The 8,530-nt window shown below is 43.3% G+C and overlaps 1 protein-coding gene across 2 annotated transcripts in view; it reads right to left on the minus strand.

The window, feature by feature from the left end:
- Window positions 1-7,075, minus strand: part of FOXJ3 (forkhead box J3) — a 100,493-nt gene extending 93,418 nt beyond the window's left edge. For both annotated transcript variants that reach the window (XM_045859105.1, XM_045859103.1), the window contains exon 1: window positions 6,902-7,075. The gene's annotated coding sequence lies outside the window, so the exon portion shown is untranslated. The remainder of the gene's footprint in view (window positions 1-6,901) is intronic.
- Window positions 7,076-8,530: the final 1,455 nt, after the last annotated feature.

Consider the following 8,530-nt stretch of genomic DNA (forward strand, 5'->3'; position numbering starts at 1 on the left):
TGATGGTGGGAAATAAATCAAACACCATAGTGTAATTAAACCAAGTCTGATTATGCCAAATGAAATCGATCTTGATTTCTGGTAAAATTCTTAGAGCAACCAGAGTGGTTTAGTAATTATTAGAAACTAGGCTTACCATGGACATGGACAAGAAGGTGGGGATTGACTTTGGGAGCAGGGAGGATGGGCAGGCGGGACAGGGGACAGCAATGGGGGGGGGGGATTGGGACAACTGTAATTGAACAATAATAAAATAAACTTTTTTAAAAAGAAAAAGCAATCCAAAAATTAAAATGACAATAAACCCCTTCCAACCCCCTCCAAAAAAGAAATCAAGCCTATATATGGTATCAGAGAATTCTTACTGAATACGGTCCTAATTATCCTACTGATACATACATAATTATCCTATATTTTATTTTGTTACAGTACTGAAGTTTCACACTATACATGACTCTCAGTTGTTTTGTCTCAATTCCACAGAAAATATCCATTTCGAAAGACACTGCATTCTCAGGTTATCAACTGATACGTCAGGTAGAGTAGCAACTAAAGGTACCTTACCACAAAAGGTTACTTAAAGTAAGCAGAATGCCATTGTTATAAGGACAAATACAACATCTGGTTCCATATAACAAAGCTATTTCCATATCCAACAGATGGCCCATAGTAATAATGCTTTGCTGATCTGGTTATAACAAATTCTATTAAATCCAAAATCCTGTATAGCAGATGCCTCTTCCAATTTCAGTATAAGTCAATCTCTTTAACCAAAACATTGTGCTTTGGTTCTTGTTACTTGTGCACTAAAATCTAGTTATGTCAATTAAGATGATCAAATTTTTTGAGAGTTGTTATAAAATGCCACTGTGGTGTTTTCTGAGTTTTGGGGTAGAGAAAGTAAACAGTAACTCCATCTGGGACTGAAAGGCTAACTGTTCAAAATGGAAAACAAAAATTCACAGTTAAAGGAAGGCTGAGGAGAGGTAAAGCAAGTTTTAGCAGTCTCAAGCCAAGGTTTCTGAATAGTAGCAATGTGGAAAGCTATGTGACTAACAAAGCCGACAGTGAGGAGCACCGAAAATTACTGCATTTTGAGTTGAGAGGCTATTAGCAGGGATGAACAAAAAATATACCTGAATGCCTAAACAACATGTACACTGTACAGTGTTAGGTTCCTATGCAAAAGAAATGTGGACGCAATGTCAACTTAATTTTGCTGTTTACTTCCCAACTATATTCAAAATCCAATCTTCATATTCTGGTCACGACTTTATTTGAAATATTACCCTCTATTAATCCATAACATAGTGAACAGTACAGTGTAGTGATTAACAGCCACTGAGTTCTGAAAACAGACTGCAAGGGTTCAAATTCTGGCTCTTTCCATTCCTAGCTATATACCCTTAGGCAAGTTATACTTAACCACTCTGTATAATAAATGTAAGGTCTCAGAAAATGTTAGCTATTATTATTATCACTACCATTACCGTTATCACATTAATCCCCACTAAATTTCTGGGGGGGGAAAAGGCAGAAATATTAAATGATTTATCTAAATCACAGAGCAAACAAGTGATAGAATCAGGGGGAAAAAAAAACTCTTCATTTTAAGTCCTGAAGATTAAATACTAAAAATTACTGATTCCATATGAGAATTTCCCAGCCCCTCTAATTCTCCAGGAATTCACATGGGGATCCTTTAAGTTTTAATAGCACAGAGTATTGGAAATAGCAACAGACATGGACTAAGATTATCTAATTGCTCCATCAATGACTTAAGTGTGCAATCTTGGGCAAGTCAGCAAATCTAAACTTCAAATTGCTCATCTTAAAAAATGCTTTGCCTACAGCAGGGCTTGTTGTGGATCAAATGAGATAATGTATCAATACAAAATATGTAAACCATACACACACTATATAAATGTTCAAGGGCCATGTCTTACTCATCTTTATAATCCCAACACCTAACAGAATGCAAAGCAGAGGTTAGGATCTAAAAGAAAAGCCATGGGAGGGGCGGAGTTGGTAGGATGAGGATTAAGATAAAGATAGGGAAGGGCTCTTAAAAAGAGTAAAAAACCCAAAGGCCCATCAAGGGATAAATGAATAAATAAAAGGTAGTATAACCATACACTAGAATACTATTCACCAACAAAAATAAGGTACAGTATTGACATACGTATATACTACAAGATGGATAACCCTTGAAACATGCTGTGTGAAAGAAGTCAGACACAAGGCCATATATTGTATGATCTATTTATATGCAATGTCCAGAATGGGCAAAACTATAGAGATGGTAAGTACATTAGTGGTTGCCTAGAACCCAAGGGGAGTTGGGAAGTAAGAAGTGACTGCTATTGGGTACAAACATTTTTTTTTGAGACAATGAAGTATCTAAAGATTTGGAGATGGATGCACAACTTGGTAATTATACTAAAAATCACTGAACTATATACTCTAAATGGGCAAATTGTATACTGTGTGAATTACATCTTTTTTTTAAGTGTGAGAGATGTTTTTTATTTATTTATTTATTTTTATTTTTAGAGAGGGAAGGGAGGGAGAAAGAGAGAGAGAGAAACATCAATGTGCGGTTGCTGGGGGCCATGGCCTGCAACCCAGGCATTGTGCCCTGACTGGGAATTGAACCTGTGATACTTTGGTTCACAGCCCGCACTCAATCCACTGAGCTATGCCAGCCAGGGCATGAATTACATCTTAATAAAACTTTTTTTAAATGTTTGAGAGAACTGTTAAAGTATAAAAATCACAAGTTTTCTTTTTTAAAGGAAAAAAGCTAAGTTTTCTGGTATTTGATTAGCTCTGATACGTGGACAAGAATGAGAGACTGGAGGGTGCAGTAGGAGAAAATTCTCCAAACTATCATACCAGACCATAATGGAAAACAAATCTGGCATCTATTCTTATCTTTCCTTTCAAAATTCTAAGGTTACAAACTACCACCTGGTCCTAGTTCAATTTTCATCATGACCACTGTTCCGAACTTTGAGACTATATTTGCTACTGTCAACCACACTACCTTTCCCAACCTTGGCTCCTGCAGCATTCTCAAACGGCCAGTAGCTCTAAGTGACTTGGGGTTTGGTCGCTCAAAGTGCTGATTAGGGGGTGGAGGTGGCCGAGGTGGCTCTGTAACTGAGGACAGCAAGGGCCTGTGGCCTTGGACCCTATGTCTTGGCTCTTCTCAGAATACTTTACCTATTTGCCTATGTCTCCCACAGTTCCAAACTTCAAAGCTGTTTCACCATCAAATTCCTGTCCTCCCAGGATATAAAAACTCACATGTTTTTTACCACTATCTATAGCCCCGATCAGTGCACAATCTACATTGCATCTCTATTCACCCCACAGCAGAGCAGTACCAATACTTCCATGCGAGTCAGTTCTTGATCATCTTCACTATGGCTGGGAAGCAGTGGGTTGGATCAACCAAAATAAGTAATTCCTATGCTATTTCCTGTGACTCTGCAATCTGGTATACATTTTTTCTTCTGAATACATGTTGTTCTAATTGTTTTGCTTAGATTAATACTAAACTAAGTCTGTATTTCCAGAGCCAAACCAGCAAGGGGAAGAGACTATCAGGAGTGGCAGGAGACTACCCCGCTATCGAAAGATTGAACATCATAACCTAGTGTAGCCCATAACCAACCTCATCTCACTCTCCTTCACACTGATACTTTCCTAGTTTCTTCACTGTATCAGCCATCCTCCTTCCCAGATTCTAGGCTTTAATCTTTTAATGTTTTATCTGTTCTCTTTCCTTTGCCCACATTCAATCATCACTGAGTTCAAGTTAATTTTTACTCACACATACACACATCTGTATATATTTTATACACTTCTCTTAGGACAGTATAATTTATAAGTAAAGACATAAGCTGAAAGACCAGATTGTCTGGGTTCAAATCCTGACTGGCTCTGCTGTCTGGGTTCAAATTCTGACCGGCTCTGCTGCTTACTCTGAGTTTGGTCAAGTCACTTAATCTCTGTAACCCCTAATAATAATAAGACCATATTATGAAGATTTAATGAGTTAAATACATGTAAAAACTCAGAACAATGTCTGGCATACTGTAAGTACTCAGTAAATGTTACCTATTATTTTACATCCATAATCACTATCTTATGTTAGACCCTCATCATCTTACTCCTAGAATTCTGCAATAGCATTCTAGTCAGTCTCCCCACTCCAGGACACTCAGCTAACACAAAAACTCTCCTCAGAAACAATATACATCATCTTACTCCCATTCTTTAGAACCCACTGTGGTACCCCATCACACTGCACCCTATATCCTTGATAGGTCCTCCGCCAATACCCACTACACATTCTCTGTGCCAAAATGCTTGACATATTTGTATGTGGCCACTTCTCCATCATTGCAAATACTGGTTCATTCTCCTGGAATACATCTCTTCCCCTTTGAAAATTTCTATCCTTTTCAAATTTCACTCACACCTTTGACTCTGGTTGCACTGTTATCCCAAAGTTGATGTTGCCTGCTAATTACAAATGAAGGGCATTATGTGTTGTTTCCCCAACAGAAGTTGAAGCATTTGAAGAGACCATGTATTTTATCTCTTGTGTCTTCTTCATACAGACTACTTCACCCACATCACAGTATTTTGCAGATGTACACAAATGCTGATTGACTTAATAAAAAGTCTCAAAATATATCGCAACAACATTCTCTATTTTCCACTGCCCCACTCATACCTAGCATGATGAAAATAAATCAAATCTGTATTTAAATACTTTTATTTTACATGGGAGACTATACTAACAACTACCAGATTAAAAGAAATATATATACACTTAATGAGAATGCACACTACAAAAAACAAACCAAGAAAAAGTGAAAATGCTGGCCTTTTTGGAATCTAAAAAATGACTTCAAGATATTAAGTTCATCCAAACTAATGAACCAAAATGAGCCAAAATAAACATGTCCTGACCCCATCCAAAAAATACCTAATAAAGGCATGACAAAGTCCCCAGTTTCTTCAGCAGCACAAAACCAAGAACAAGATTCTCATTCTCTCTCTCTCTCTCTCTCACACACACACACACACACACACCCAACAGGAATTCTCAGGTTTCTCTAAAAAAAAAAAAAAAAAAACCTTGCAATCACATCTATATATGCCACCCAAACATAAAAATGGAAAGGAGTTACTACTTTTCTATAAATATCTGCTAAGGCCTGGATGGAATAAAAGGCTCCTCTCACCGCTACTGTAGCCTGTTGTTCCCTGTTAAGGGGGCAATCTATGGTCACAAAAGAGCAAAACACAAGAAAATAGAAACCTTAACCTCCTAGAAGAGACCTAGAAACCTAGAAGAGACATTAAGAAACTCCTCGAAACACGTTTTAAAACCAGTTTCTAAAAACAGAGAGCGATGATACTCAACAGAGGAAAAGCTAGCTGAAAGAGCTCCTAAAAACTAAGTGACTCAGTGAAGCTACCTAGTGCTGCCTTCCCAGTCAAGTACTATGCATATAACACTTCCGTAACTGACATGCTCGCTTGTCTCACTGGGAAACAAAGTGAAAGGAAAAATTAAGTAAATGAAAAGACAAAAAAAAAAGATGCTCACTAACTCCCTGGCCAGCCCAACACAGCTCATCCAGGAATCCAACTAGGAACAGAGACAGACTGCACAACACAGAAATTAAAATCCTTCGCCAACCATACATACAGAAAGTAGAGTGAAGTGAAAACTATACATTTCAATGCATCAGCAACTAGAGCTATTCTTCCTTTAGGATTAAGCAGTAGAGAAAAGAAGAAGAGCAATCAAAAGGAGAGGAGGAAGCCCTGGCTGGTGTAGCTCAGTGGATTGAGCGCGGGCTTGCGAACCAAAGTGTTGCAGGTTCGATTCCCAGCCAGGGTACATTCCTGGGTTGCAGGCCATAACCCCCAGCAACTGCACATTGATGTTTCTCTCTCTCTATCTCCCTCCCTTCCCTCTCCAAACATAAATAAATAAAATTTAAAAAAAAAAAAGGAGAGGAGGAAAGATGTCAACAAAACTAAGCCCTGTTGTCCCCTGCTAGTATCAATTTCAGAGAGTATACAACTCCTACTTCTTCCAGCTAACCAACAGTAGGTAGGCCTCAGCAAAGAAAACTGACCCTAACACCTTCCAGTCCACCAGGAGGAAATCACAGAGGAAAAACCACCTCGTTAACCTCCCTCCTGACCAGCTGCAAAAATGGAGGGGGGAGGAACACCCTACCACGTGGGCAGGATGCAACACACACAGGACAGCAACACGTCCGCATGGAACGGCTGCCTCGGCCCTAATGCCGGCAAAGGACACGGCGACAGGATGGGTGGAAACATAGGCCCCTCGCAAGGGCTACACCACCCCAAAGGGCACCCCCGAGGAGGTACTCCCCGCCTCGCCCGCCGAAAAGCACCCCCAAGCTTGAAGGGAAAAAGCTACAAGCTACGTTGTGCCAGGGTAGGGGGCTGGCCCAGGCCAGAGGCATGTCACGGGGGAACGGAGACGGCCGCTGACCTCCAACTCCGCACCCCTGGGAACCCCATTGGGCTCCCCTGAGCCCCGCCTGGGGGAGGGGCGGGAGACGCGGAGGCTCAGAGCCGCCGCTTCCCGGCTGAGGGGCAGCAGCAGCTGAGAAGCGCCGCGGGGGAGGGACCGACCCAGCCCCCACCGACCTCCAAGGCCCCAGCTCGAACCCAGGCCCCCAGCTTCGCCCGCCACCCACCCCGCAGCGCGGCCCCTGCTGAGAGAAGGAAGAGGGCGTCTCGCGGAGGGCAGCTCCTGCCTCCGTCCCAAGAGATGCCCCAGCCCCGCCTCCTCGATCGCCGCCCTGGGCCAGCTGCCTCGGCGGCGAGCGCTCACCTCAGGCTGCGCAGGCCGGGACGGCCCGGCCGAGCCCCCGGCCGCTGCGTGCGTCTCCGCCCCCCGGGAAAGGTCCCAACGGCGCCTGGTGCGAGCGGCTGAGGCCCCAAGCAGCGCCCAAAGCGGCGGCAGCAGCAGCGGGAGCAGCCAACATCCGGGGCCGCACACCCGGAACTACTTCCCAACCCGCTCCCCCTCCCACCCCGGCTGCCACCCCTCGCCTCCGCCTCCCGCGACGTCGCTGCGCCACCGGCCCGGCGTCGGCGGCGTCACGGCCCCTCCGCGGTCGTAACTGTGATGACGCGCGCGATCCCTCCGCTGGGACAAGTAGTGCCCTGGAAGTAAAAGTGCTGTCCCTTCACACCGATGTCACGAAACGACCAGTAGCCCCTAGCGACATGGGGTTTGGCCCCTCAGAGCGGCGACTGGGGAGTGGAGGTGGCCGAGGCGGCTCTGTAATTGAGGATAGCAAGGGCCTGCGGCCTTGGACCCTGCCCTTGGAGTCCAAGGGCCTCATGAACCCAGGGCATGGTGCCTCGTGACCTTCCCACACCCCCATTTTCGCCACCTCACCGTAACGACAGGCACCTTAGCCTCTCTGGGAAATCGGAACCCTTTTCCAACTTGGCACACCGCAGATTCCAAAGGCACCTTGGAGCTTCGGGACACTCTTCCTTTCAGAACTTAACAAGTACGGAGTTCCAGACCCACCTCTGCAGAGGCCTTTTCCGCCCCTAGAGTTAGTTTCCAACACCCAAGTAGGTGGAACTGTGATTCTAAAATAGCTGCCAGGTTATGGTCCTTGCTATCAACCGGTGAAGTGTTTAGAAGGGTGGTGCGGGCAACTTGTGAACTTTGGAATTTACTTCTACGTCAGTCTTCACTGATTCTCTGAACTATTAGCACTAGTAATTTGCCCTACAATTTCACGCTTACTTACGTTCAGACGCACTTGCTATTGCTTTATTTGCGTTAGTCAACGTATGTAGCACCAAGCATACTTTCGAATTCAGAGTAGGTGCTCAATATTTGGATACTCAGATATTTGTTAGATGAGTATTAGGTTAATAGGATGTTAGGAAAAGGAGAGGCCTGCGTGAATTAGCCCTTGGGAATCTTTTTGACGTAGCCTTTGGTGGTTAGCTGATTCACCCAACTGCTTCAGCAAACATTGAACACCTGCTATTCACCAAGATTTCTAGGCCCTGAGGATTCAAAGTACTGCTATACTCCTTTCTATATAAGATCTAGCAAGATCCTGAAGACAAAAATATTCATTCATTCATCCATCGAACATTCGCCAATCACTACTAAGCTTGTCACACACTACTGTAGTGCTTGGGATGTGGCAGTGAACAGAAGTGGTTGGGGGAATACCTTCCCTCTTGGAGCTATCCTCTAGTATGGGGGCAAAGATAATAAACATAACAAGAAAATTATTTGGTAGGCTAGAAGGTGTTCAGTGCTATGAGAAAAAATAGACCAGGCAGGGTAAGGTATATGAAGAAAACTGGAGGAGGTAGAAGGTGGATTTTTTTAAAATTTTTATTTATTTATTTATTTTAGAGAAGGGAAGGGAGAGCAAAAGAGAGGGAGAGAAGCATCCATGTGCAGTTTCCTCTCATGTGC

This window comes from Phyllostomus hastatus, unplaced genomic scaffold (assembly GCF_019186645.2).
Source record: "Phyllostomus hastatus isolate PE091 unplaced genomic scaffold, TTU_PhHast_1.1 phas_scaffold_182, whole genome shotgun sequence".
Classification (NCBI taxonomy): Eukaryota; Metazoa; Chordata; class Mammalia; order Chiroptera; family Phyllostomidae; genus Phyllostomus; species Phyllostomus hastatus.